The sequence below is a fragment of the Miscanthus floridulus genome, chromosome 13 (genome assembly GCF_019320115.1).
Source record: "Miscanthus floridulus cultivar M001 chromosome 13, ASM1932011v1, whole genome shotgun sequence".
Taxonomy (NCBI): domain Eukaryota; kingdom Viridiplantae; phylum Streptophyta; class Magnoliopsida; order Poales; family Poaceae; genus Miscanthus; species Miscanthus floridulus.
The window spans coordinates 80,099,800-80,112,795 of NC_089592.1; positions in this window are offsets into that span (position 1 = coordinate 80,099,800).

A 12,996-nucleotide genomic window follows, 5' to 3' on the forward strand; every position below is an offset into this window, starting at 1 on the left:
TATCCCTAGCGAATAGGGAAAACTCCTGCTGGGCGACATCCACGGTGGAGTCTATGGTCATCATGCCGCACCAAGAACTTTGGTTGGGAATGCATTCCGATAAGGTTTCTACTGGCCCACCGCAGTAGCCGATGCCGAGCAAATTGTACGCACCTGCGCAGGGTGCCAGTACTACGCTCGGCAAACACACCTCCCGGCCCAGGCTCTCCAGATGATCCCCATCACGTGGCCCTTCGCGGTCTGGGGGCTCAACCTGGTTGGGCCACTCAAAAAGGCGCCCGGGGGCTTCACCCACCTGCTTGTCACCATAGACAAGTTTACAAAATGGATTGAAGCTCGACCAATATCCACGATCAAATCCGAGCAAGCGGTGCTGTTCTTCCTCGACATCACCCATCGCTTTGGAGTACCGAACTCCATCATCACAGACAATAGCACGCAGTTCATCGATAGGAAATTCGTTCGATTCTGTGATGAACAACACATCCGAATCGACTGGGCAACCGTCGCACACCCCCGGATGAACGAGCAGGTCGAGCGCGCAAACGGCATGCTCCTTCAAGGCCTCAAACCTAGAATTTTCAACCAGTTGAACAAGTTCGGCGCGCGCTGGCTCGCTGAGCTCCCGGTCGTGCTCTGGAGCCTAAGGACAACTCCTAGCCGGGCCACCGACTACACACCCTTCTTCCTAGTCTACGGTTCCGAGGCTGTTCTTCCAACGGACCTTGACTATGGAGCGCCAAGAATCAGAGCATACAACAAACAGGGAGCCAAGGCATCCCACCAAGACACCATGGACCAGCTAGAAGAAGCCCGCGACGTCGCCCTCCTCCATTCAGCCAAGTACCAGCAGGCGTTGCGACGGTACCATAGCCGACGGGTGTGGGGTCGAGCCTTCAACGTCGGAGACCTCGTCCTCCGTCTTGTGCAGAGCAACAAGGACCGCCACAAACTCTCCCTGCCCTGGGAAGGGCCCTACATCATCATGGAAGTACTTCGCCCAGGCGCCTACCGGTTGAAAACCATCAACGGCGAGGTCTTCACCAACGCCTGGAACATTGAGCAGCTACGTCGTTTCTATCCTTAAAATAAGCATACACTCTTCCTTATCAGATTTTGTCATAACAAAACCCCGATCCTTAGTGACTTCCGACCCCTGCAAGTCACGAGGGGTCAGACCTCACTCGGGGGCTGGCATGTGATCATAACATGTGACATATGTAATACAAGTATTGTGCTTGCAAAAACCTCCTGTGTTATATTTATAAACATTCTCTAAGTTTTCCTATTCCTCTCATAAATGAGTCCTAAGGGCTAAGATTTTGGGAACCAATTCTGAATACGACTGGTAGGACTGTGGGACACCCACGCCCCAGCGGCTACAACCTCTTTGCTCACCAGCTCAATCAGAATTAGTTCGCCCACGTTCCTAGTTTATTATGACTTAGACCATGAGAGGGGTCGGAAAGCACTAAAATCTTTTCTACAAAAAGGAGAAAGATAAAAAATTACTTGCCATAAGCAAAAGATGTAAATTTGTTCATTTTTGCACAAATTCATCACTTGCAAAGCGATTTCATTACAAAAAGGAATAATGTACTTGTAAATTCAGAGGACTGTTTACTCGGGGGCTTCCCCACAAAGTTATTCAATTATAGTCTCTGCTTAGCTCTACTACAAGTACTACTGCGGTCGCCGTGCCATGCTCTCCATCGGCGACGCTCGGGGCATGTACACGGGCCAGCTCGTCTACTGCAGTCACCACGCCACGCTCTCCATCGGCGACGCCCAGGGCATGTACACGGGCCAGCTCGTTTACTGCGGTCGCCGCACCACGCTCTCCATCAGCGACATCCCGATATCCCACCGCTTCGCAGGACCCTCAAAGGTGCCACCATCTGTAACGCCTCCACCGGGGCGTCCGGGGACTACGCCATCGTCGTCAGCCGCAACCCCGATAGCGACGCCTCCGCCGGGGCGTTCGGGGACTACGCCATCGTCGTCAGCCGTAACCCCGACAGCGATGCCTCCGCCAGGGCATCCGGGGACTACGCCATCATCACCAGCCACAACCCTGACAACGGCGTAAGGGCAGGAAATGCCTCCCGCCAAAGGAGGAGCACAGCGGACGACGGCGCAGTCGACGACGTACGACGCCCACCGGCGCCTCTTCTCCTTCGGCAGCAGCGACTCCTCAGCAAGGGCGGCACGCACCATCTCATCTACGCTGAATAACCTCTGGCTCGACATCACGCTCCAGATTCATGAGCGAATCTATGAGTTTTCTCTCTCTCTGGCATTACTCTTCCTCACTCAGGAACCGCCGCGACGCACGGACGCATTCGGCGGAAAGTAAGGAGAAGGAGAAATAGCGGCTCAGAGGCAGAAGAGGAGGAGGGACGAGAACTCCCCTCCCCCTCCCTATTTAAAGAGGAGGCGCTGTAGCTAAGGAAAGGTGAAAGGTTGGACGAAAAACCCTCTCCCTTCCCCTCTTTAAATACGGAATCAATGCTGATTGATACCTAAGGGGACGCGCCGGAACTGACGGGACGCGCCTCGGTCGACAAGGCATCCCCCTTGGTCAAACTAAACACTGCCTGGGTATGGCCCGCCACTGACCCGCTCTGGACGCGGCAATTAAGGTGCCCACATAGGCAAACAACCCTTCGCCTCCCCATGTAGGACCACGGGACGATCCGACGATAGGACCTTTTGGATCTCCTAGGGCCGGCCATTTGGCCTAGAAGAGACGGCAAACGAACGTCCAAAGAAAGATAAGCATCTCAGCCTTCTTACTTTACGCGTTAAAATTCATTCTCGAGCTTCCGACCCCGTCAAACAGTGGGAACACGTACATCACTCGGGGGCTGCCGAGGATGTCTACCAATCTAGACATCCTCCTCACCCGACTCCCTCCATACGCTTGAAACTAAGGACGCGAAATACGGGCATAAAACTTTGAGTAAAACTAGACAAACTAGCAGACCCTACGCCTCGGTAGCTATGGTGTTTCTGTTCGCCAGAAAAATCTTGCTCAACGCCCCTCGCTTCTCCAGCTTCGACGTCTGCCTTCTAAGAAGGGTTCAGAGGGGTCCGCCTACATAATCTCCCCCAAAGGAGAAGCTGTCAGGTTGCCCAAGTTAATTAAATGGCTCGGACCGCCACCGAGATACGAAAAACAAAGAATAGCGATTCTTATGCAGGTTACTCCAACCTCATCGCGAACATCAGGGTCCGAACCCTGCATGAACACATCTGGTAGGAGCTTTTCGTCACTCATACCGCCAAGGTAACGTTACCGACCTCGCCTTCATTTCGATTATATTATACATATGCAAAACATCCCAACACTTCATGTCGCATCACGAAACTGATCGTCGCCTCATTCGATATAGGCAACCACAGGCCAAGGTTCGAAGGTCGGCCCGCGAAGGGCTCGAGGCCGCCTCATGCCGAATAGAGCCAGGGAGAAATAACCGAGATAAGCCCCAACGGCCCTGCCCGAACCCTGCTCAGAAGCGGACAGGGACGTCTCGACCTTTTCTCATTCGATTCTAACCTCGAGCCAAACCCACAGAATCTCCATCGAGGAGAGGCCATCGGGCCACCTGAGCCTATCGAATGGCTCAGGCATCTGCCGGGAGGCGGGTTAAGAAGATGTGGAGTGCCACTAGAGGGCTCTGCCGACCCCATCAGCAAATGATGGACCCAGGATTCCACATGAACGTACCCGTTAGTGAGCTCGTTGAGCGCGATACTCAAGCTATCGAGGCAAGTGTTGTTTACTCAGCCCCTCCGATTGCGAAAATCGAGGACGGGGTAACACGCAAATTATGGCCGACCCCTATCAGACCCTAACAAGGCCCGCGGGCTCGAGCCAATCAATCTAGGGACACAGGTTCCAAGGCCCCACCTTGCCGATCCCATAGAGTCCCTAGTTGGGGATTTCTGTTGGAAGACAGGGCGGGGAATATTGCAATGTCATCCAAGGACTTCGTCGACCCTGTCACCAAAACCATAGTTCCGATCTCCAGTAACCCCCAACCACAGCAAATGCAGGGGGTCAGACCTTACTCGGGGGCTGGTTAAGGTACGGCTACCTCCTTTCTTTCTTTCGAAACAATCTCCTCGCATCAAAGACCAACGGCAAGATTCGGGGGAACAGATTGGTAAGATCGCAAAAAATCAAACAAAACGAAATTACGACGCTAAATCACGAAACCGCGTCTAGACTCGAAAAATACCGACACTTGTCCACATATTACATATAAGTTCTCAAAATTATTCGACTAACTACTCTCGCGAAGGGAGAACCATCTCTTTCAGATTATCCGCCAGTTTTTTCGCAAGGGGAGCAACCATCTTCTCCATTTCCTCCAGCTCATCATCCTCATAGGTGGAGGGGAAACCTTCGCTCATCACCTTCAGGTTGATTTCCTTCTCGTAATGGGCATGGGCGACTGGTGAAGGCCTGGGTGATCCTGGCGTGAAAAGCACTCTCCTCAAGCTGGCCCACCCGAGCCGTGATACCTACGGCACGAGCCGCGAGCGGGCTGGTCTCCACCACCTTCAGGGCATAAGGACCACCCCGACTGTAGCTTGTAGAAGATCGTGCTCATCGCTCTCAACCTGAAGGGCCTTTTGTGCATAGGCAGCCTCTTTTTCTAGCTTGATGGAGACGTTTTCGGCGCTCAACCTTCGGCTCACCACGTCACTGAGCTTCGCCTAGAGAGAGCGGACCACCTCGACGTCCTCGTCCACCTTCTGCTGAAGGGCCATGGCCCTACTCTCGGCCTTCCGCCGGAGGTCGCACTCCATCTCCAGCTCCTTTAGGACTTCGCCGGCCTTCTCATTAGCCGTGGCATTCCTCTGCAGTAGCTCGTCTCGCTCCTTTTTGAGCCTGGCGATCTCCTCCCCATCTAGCTTGGACCTCGTCGACAAATCCTCGAACATCCCGTGGGCCTCCTCCGCATCTTGACGTGCCTGGGCCTCCTGCTCCTGGGCGGTAGCAAGCTGTACGGCCATGTCTGCTCGTAGCCGGGCCTCCTCGGAGAGGCGATCCCACTCCACCTTCTGCTCGCGGAGGAATCAGGATTTATTCCGGCTACGAGCAACAAGAACCTAAAGAGGAAGAAGACTAGAATCAGAAATGCAAAAACACAAAAACATGCAGGAGAAAGAAGAAAATCAAGCGAATACCTGGGTAGTAGGAACGACGATTTCACGCAGGGCTCCTCTGGCCTGGTCCAGGGCCTCTAGCATGGTCGAAATTCCGATGTCAAGACCCTCCCGCTCCATGCTCTCGGAATGATCATCGAGCGAGAAAAGAGCCGACGTCGGGTCCTGAGCGGCCATCCACTGAAGTGGCGGCTCCCCCCGCACGGGAGAGCAGCTTTCTCCCGACAAAGGGGTCGGGGGACAGCTCCCTCCTGACCCTATGCGGCACCACCGCCGCACTCGAGGACCCTCCGACTGGACCCTCCTCCGTCTGGGCCGCTTCGAGCGCCATTGGCGAATCCACCTGGGCCCCCGGTGGCGCGAATTGCACTACGCCCTCGAGCGCCACCACGACCGCGCCCGGCTGATCCTGGCTTGGCGTGGTCACGACCACCTCCATCGGCGGTATGCGGCCCTCGGCTGGCTGTACCACGTCCGCCATGGAGGAGGCCGCCTGCTCAGTAACCTCCATGGGCGTGGGTGCCACCATAGACGCCGTCGGGTTGGCCAACGCAGATCCAACGTCGGCACCACTCCCGCCCGAAATAGGGGTGACGCCAGGCGACGCCATCTGTCCCTCTTGAATGGACGAGACTCTTCTTAGGCACCAGCCCCAGGGGGTGACCCGTCCGCAAGAACCTACACAAAGGTATTAATCATTAGATCAAAATAGAAATGGAAAAAGGATGAAAATAGGGGAATCAATAGCTCATGTTGACATCCTCGGCCTGACGGAAGTGTTTTGGGGATGGATCCCCAGATCCCTGCCCCGACTCATCTGGGTGGGACCGTTTTGAGCCTACCCCTTGCTCCGGGGCAGGGGGCTCACCTCGTGGGGCGCAGCACTAGAGCCGCTCCCCTCCATCATCTCATGGGGCGTGGCACCAGAGCCACTCCCCTCCCCCTGTTGCTTTAGGGTCGGCAACGGTAGGCCCGCTTTCCTCCATCCACTAGTCCTCGGCCGGCACGCCGTGCGAAGCGGCGGACTCGCCGGCCTCCACCTGACCTCACTGATTCACTTCCCTCCGCGTGGAACGGGAAGGGTCCCTGCATGGATGGGCGGCCACTTGTCAGCGTGTCCTCGTCCTCCAGGACGTCCCAATCCACGCCAATGGCTACCTCATCATCATCATCATCGTCATCGTCGTCATCCTCACTGCTCACGTCCTCCCCCTGATCCCGTGCCTCCTGCTTCAGTTGTTTCGCCTTCTTCATCTCCTCCCTGGCTTTCTTGTCCCGCTCGGCCGCGAGTCGATTCGCCGCCGCCACGGCCTTGTCCTTCGGCAGTAGAACCAGACTATCCTTGAAAACTAGCCCCCTCGGCTGGTCCCAATGTCACAAAAGCAAGTATTAAAAAATGGAGATTCAGGAGAAAGAAAAGAGCACGGGAGAAGAGGGCTTACGAATTCAAAGAACCCAGGTTCTAGCCGCATTAGGGGATGTCCGGGCACCGGATACACAATGTCGAGGACGCTGCCTTTGGAATCCTTCGTCAGCTCTGTCGCCTCCTTAATGCGCTGCGCCACTTCTGAAAAAGGGAGTGCCTCATCAACAAGCACCGTCCCCTCGAACGACATTCTGAGCGTCATCCGATGCAGGGGGACCACGCGTGCCATCAGCGGCGCCACCCTCCTCGCATGATAGGCACCGATAATCCCCGTCCCCTTTATGCCCCGATCCTTCAGGGCTTGAAGGGTGGAAAGAAGGTCAGAGAGGTGTTTCTTGTCTTTGGACTGGATGCCCCTAGCTCCACGACTCCGGAGCCTCTTGAATACGGCGTCTAGTGTACCTCGAAGGGTGGCACTCGCATCGTCCCTAACATAAAACCACTGCGAGTGCCATCCCTTGTTGGATGTCGCCAGACACATGTATGGATAACCCCTCGACCGGGTATGGCGCAGATGAATGCTGGCACATCCCATTGGCGCGTTCACATCTTTCCCCCCAATCTTCCTCTTCGACAAACTAATGTTAAAGAAATACCACCACAAATCAAAATGGGGATCGATCCCCAGGAAACCCTCGCACAGGGCAACAAATGCCGCCATGTGTTGAACCCCGTTGGGAGTTAGATGCTGCAGCTCCACCTCATAATAATCCAGCAGCCCCCGAAGAAATCTATGCGCGGGTACCGCGAATCCCCGCTCATGGAAGATGGCTGAAAGAAACGACATACCCTTCGGGCGGCACCGGCTCACCCTCGTCGCTAGGTAGCAGCCACTCCTGGACGGCGGACAGCGGGCAGAGAAGGCCACGGCGGATGAGGCCCTCCAAACGCCAGTGGGGTGATGCTAGATCTGCCCCACAACTCCATCAAAGCAATTGGGGAGAAAGGTGGGCGCGAGCTCGACGGCGACTACGGGGCAGGCGCAAGCTTGATGGCGGCTGCGACACGGATGCAAGCCGGCTGATGGTGGCGGCGTGGGCGTAGGAGGCTAGGGCGATTGGCGGTGGGTGTTTCGAGACGCAGAGACATGGGAGCAAAATACGGAACCATGGGGGCGAACCCCGTGGTTTTATAGGGGCGACAGACGTAAGAAGGGCAACCATCTGCCTCGATCTTCGGGCCTGCCATGCGCCCCGCCACGTCACGTCGCGGAACACGCGCACACAGTCCCTATCCTCTCACCCCAAAAATCACGGTGGACGGTTCGCCTTCCCCAGGCGAATCCGGACTCTCTACCCGCCTGGGAAACGCAAGCCATGAAGTCCTTTTTTCTCTTTGGCCCACCTAGGGCCTAGAAGCTCGGCGGCTGGCCCAACTGAGGAAGGGTCCGCGAACGATCCGAAATCAAGGGCGCAAGCACCAGATAGGTCAGCCCTGAATAAGTTCCCCACGAATGGGATGCCACGATCCTCTCAGGGAAAACATCCACTTGACGAAAAACTAAGTCCTTCAGCCTTACCCGCGAAGGGACCAATACAACCCCCTGGGTGACTCTACTCGAATCACCCGGTGGCTTGGGGGCTACACCCATCGGGTGCGCTCGCGCTGCACCCTTCGGCAAAGTAACTTCGACGAAATCAAAAAACACCCTCCAGGCGGTTCTACCCGAATCACCTAGAGGCTCGGGGGCTACTGTCGGGGACCTAATACCGGGGTACCCCAGAAGGTGGAACCAATAAACCACCAAACGTTAAAAACTTCTGGACGCATGAGAGCGCCATTTCATCTCTTGTTCGAATGACAGGAGTTTGGTTCCGCCTCGCCCAACACCTTTTGAGATAGCCCTGCCTCGCCCGAGGGCTCAGGGTTAGTCTCCGCCTCGCCCGACGCCTTTGGGGCAGGGCTCGGTCTCGCCCGAGGGCGGAGGGATAGATTCCGCCTCGCCCGACCCCAGAGGGGCAGGGTCGGTCTCGCCCAAGAGATAGGGATTGGTCTCCGTTTCGCCCAACGGCAAGGAACGAGCCTCACCCTGCTCCATATCTAAAGACTAGATTCATCTTACCTGACAACTTCTCCCTGTTCCCTCAAGATGATAGGTACAGGGCGAGACAAGATGTTCAGGTCAACCATGGCTCCAAGGACCATACCCTGTGCCCAGGCAGGAAAAGTACTACCAGGGGATGACGGGATAGGTGCTTTAGACCCTTCCGGGCACCGCAGAGCCCGAAAGGTTGTACAGGTGCGTGCTCCTCGCCCTGTAGAGTTGTAGCCGCCGCCTTCAGCCCTGGGACACGAAACCCGATGAAGATATACGACAACCACTATGCTCCAGAGAAGGATTTGCTATCTCCACGAACGACGGATATTCCGTCACCACGCTATGGACCCGAGGGAGCAGCGCCCGCTTCCCGACCCCTCAGCTCCGCCAAGTTAGAAGGCCTTGACCACGGTGTTACGCTGGACCCCGACCCCTCGTCCCTCCAACAAAGACTCACAGGAACCAGAAGGCGTGCGGAGCAAGGCCGGGAGAGGCTATAAGTCAAAACCACTGTACTACAGCCCATACCTTGCGCAGGGCAGCGTTCTGTAATCAACCTGACATTCTACAGAGACATCGACAGTATTGTAGGCACTTATCTTCCTTCACACTCATCAGGATGAAAAACGAGGCCGGGTAGACGTGAGCCACAAGATTAGGTAAAGCCCTCATCCTTGTAAAGCCAGCCCCTTCATCTATAAAAGGAGATGCGCTTCTCCCATCAAAAGGGGGAGACTTTGGACCGAACAATCAGTGTTATCCTAAACGCTAAACGGTAAACAGTCGGTCACCTACCGTTTAGCCTATTATTCGGGCAAAACGGGTGTTTAAACGGGGAAAACGGCCGTTTAAACGGTCAAAACAACCGATTAAACGGAAACGGTGTACCACCGTGTAGCCTTTAAACGGTGTGTAAACGGGCTAAACGGCCGTTTAGGCGAACAGTGCGAACAATACAAGAACACACACATACACACAGTCAAGCGGCTACGAAGCTCTTGACCTCCTTTTGACCCTTCCATCGGAGACTTTGGACCGAACAATACAAGAACACACACATACACACAGTCAAGCGGCTACGAAGCTCTTGACCTCCTTTCGACCCTTCCATTAGAGACTTGGGACCAGTCCCTCTCTCGATCGTTTGTACCCCTTACTACAGACCGTTTACGGTGCTAATAACACGAGCAGCAACAAACTAGACATAGGGACATTCGGCCCGAACCAGTATAAATCTTGTGTCCTTTAGCGCACCATCCGAGCCCAACGCACATTACTATAAATTTACTTGCCGGTGCTCGTACGAAACACCGACACTCTAGTACCACCATCATGACCTAATATCTGTGTAATAGAATAGTTATTTAGAAGACAAAAATAAGTACACATAAAACTCTAATTCACCCAATACAGCATGGCCTTTGAGAGAACCATTTGCAAGCAATTGAATAAGATGGGCCAGTTTTGTATACATTTTTCACAAGTATATAAATGCATCATAGTGCTGTAGTAGAAATGAATGACTAAGTATGATATGGTAAAGGAAGAAAACACTTTAAGACTTATGATATGCTTAATTTGAAAATACAGGATGGCATACCCGACCCTCATCCCTTCCTCGATATCAGTTGGAGAGACCTTATCTCCTAGTCCAACCACAAACTGCAGGATTCAAAACAAGGCATAAGATAAAGGTGTACAGTTTTAGGTGGCATGAGATGGAAATAAAATGGCAAGCATGGCATACCTTTGCAATTTGTTTTACATTTATAACATATTTGGCATCATCCGTATTAGGGCTTATAATCTTTGTACACCTTGCTACCTGCAGGAGGATAAATATTAGTTATTAGTGCGCTGGCACATGTAAAACTGAAACCAAAAAGATTTTGTGCCCAACTATCATGCATGGTAGGTCATAATTCAAATCTGTAAAAACTACTAAGTAACATAATATCAGGTTCAGTTAATATTCTTGTAATGGTTGTTCTTCTTGCATCATCTGTTTATCTGAAACCAAATCCCACTGGCTAGGTGGAGCCAGCCCTGTATCAGACTCCTTTATCCCTGCATTTAGTATAAGAGCACATCTCGGGTCAAAAGGAGCTTGCTAACATTAAAACGAGCTGATGAATTACAGAACAACATAGAACATAATAGAAAACACCAGACATAAGACATAATAGAAAACACCAGACATAAGATGTGGTCTCATAGCCAATTCATCTTACTACACTATTAAGTTAATAACATGTCATTACTGCACTATTAAGTTAATAACATGTCAGATATCTAGAGTGCAGGGTAATATATAGTAGCACCCCCATGCCAGAACTATAGAGGCATCCCTAAAGAAACAGTTCCCATTGATTTTTACCCTTGTTCAGTAAACTAGAATGTTTCAAGTGTAACACACTAAATAATGCATCACTGCATCTTAACCATATGGATAACTATACGTGAGATCGTCAATTAAATGAAACTCCCTATTAGCGGCAAGTAAATAGCCAGCGGAAACAAGTGTTGCCAAGTGAATAACAATTCTCAGTGAGTCAGTGTAATAACTCCACAATCTAAGCCAGAAGATCAATAAAAAGACACAAAGTGATCAAACTTATCCTTAGGACCAACTCAAAAACAAACTGGCCTACATCTCCAATGCCACACCAAAAAAGTCATAATAAAATTATCACTCACCACAAAGGTCATTGATTTTCTTGGCCATTTCCTTGATCTCCTTCTCGACCTTCTTGATGCTGGTCGAGTACGGCCCAAGCCCCTGCAACAGCATCCAACAAACCAAAATTAGCAAATATCAACAGTTTATCCCATTAAACCACACACGGTGACCTAAATCTGGTAAAAGCACGATGCCGTCACAAACGATAGAGGAGATCAAAACCCTAAACCAATCTCGAGCCCGGACCACAACGAACACAACTACGAAGCCCCACCCCCAAGACCAAATCACCAAAGAACCCTAGATCCACGAGATCAGAGAGATCCAAACAGGGGTCGAGGGACCCTAGATCCAAATGGAGCAGACGAGATGTCGCATCAGGGGCAACCGAGCCAGCAACCACCGGTGGGCGCCGTGCCCGGGGACGGCAGCCGTTGGGGCCCCCGCAGCCAGGGGCGGCCACCCACCACCCGCTGCACCGGTGACTTGGCCGGGGCCGCCGTTGCCACGCCCCTGCGGCGCAAGGGGGGAGGGGGCGCGAGGGTGGAGAGGCGTGGAGGAAGAGGAGGGCGGCTGCGACGTCCTGCTGGCCCGCTCGTGCCAACCGCCGTCGCCTTGGGCGCTGCTCGCGTCGGGAGGGGGAGAGAGTGTAGAGGAGAGAAGAGAGGGGAGGGGTGAAGGAGAGAAAGAGAAGGGGAGAGAGCGTCAGGAGGGCGACTATGCTCGAATATATAGTCAGAGTTATTTGTAGGGGCGGCTGTTGATTGAGCCGCCCCTACAAATAGAAACACCGGGGGCGGCTGGTGAGTGAGCCGCCCCTATAAATAAGACCCATTTGTAGGGGCGGCTCGTATCACCAGCCGCCCCTGCTGTTCTATTTGTAGGGGTGGCTGGTCTCTGGGCTCACGAGCACGCCACTGTAGGGGTGGCTCTATCAGTAGCCGCCCCTAAAAAAATTTATCCCGTTGCTACAAACCATTTTTCACGTAGTGGAGACCAAAACAGGAGTTGGAAGAGCACTTGAGTAGTCGAGAGTAAAGACCGCTAGATTTGGTCTCCTTCGCATGGATTCAAGCAAGTGACTAGAGAGATGCACAGGTGGGTGGAAGTGGAGAGGAAGAGGGTAAATGATGGTGGGGAAAATGTAAATATTTTTAGTAACATAGGTTTAACTTAATTTTTAACCATTATGCCATTTGCAATGACAAATGTTCACCGACACATGGCCCAAGAAGAACAATAAGCCGAAGAAGTTCGAAGATCTAGGTGGACTACCTTGCCCTTTTCACAAAGGCGCTTGGCACACGGCAGATTAGTGCCGACAACCGAAGGAGTTGGGATTCTATCATAAGAATGACAAGGGCAAGGGCAAGGGCAAGGAAGACGGTAAGAAAGACGGGGAAGACCAGGAGGACAAAGCCTTTCAACATCCCAAAGGCATCGTCGGTGTCATCTTCACCGGTGTTCCGACTGCCAAGAACAAGCGGCAAGACAAGCTGGCCTTACGGAATATCATGGCGTTAGAACCCGCCACCCCGACTTATTTCAACTGGTTCGAGTACCCGATTCACTTTTCAAGGCAGGATTAGTGGACTAGTGTGTCTAACGCCAGACATTACCCACTAGTCCTCGATCCAACCATCGCAGGCATGACAGTCACCAAGGTCTTGATAG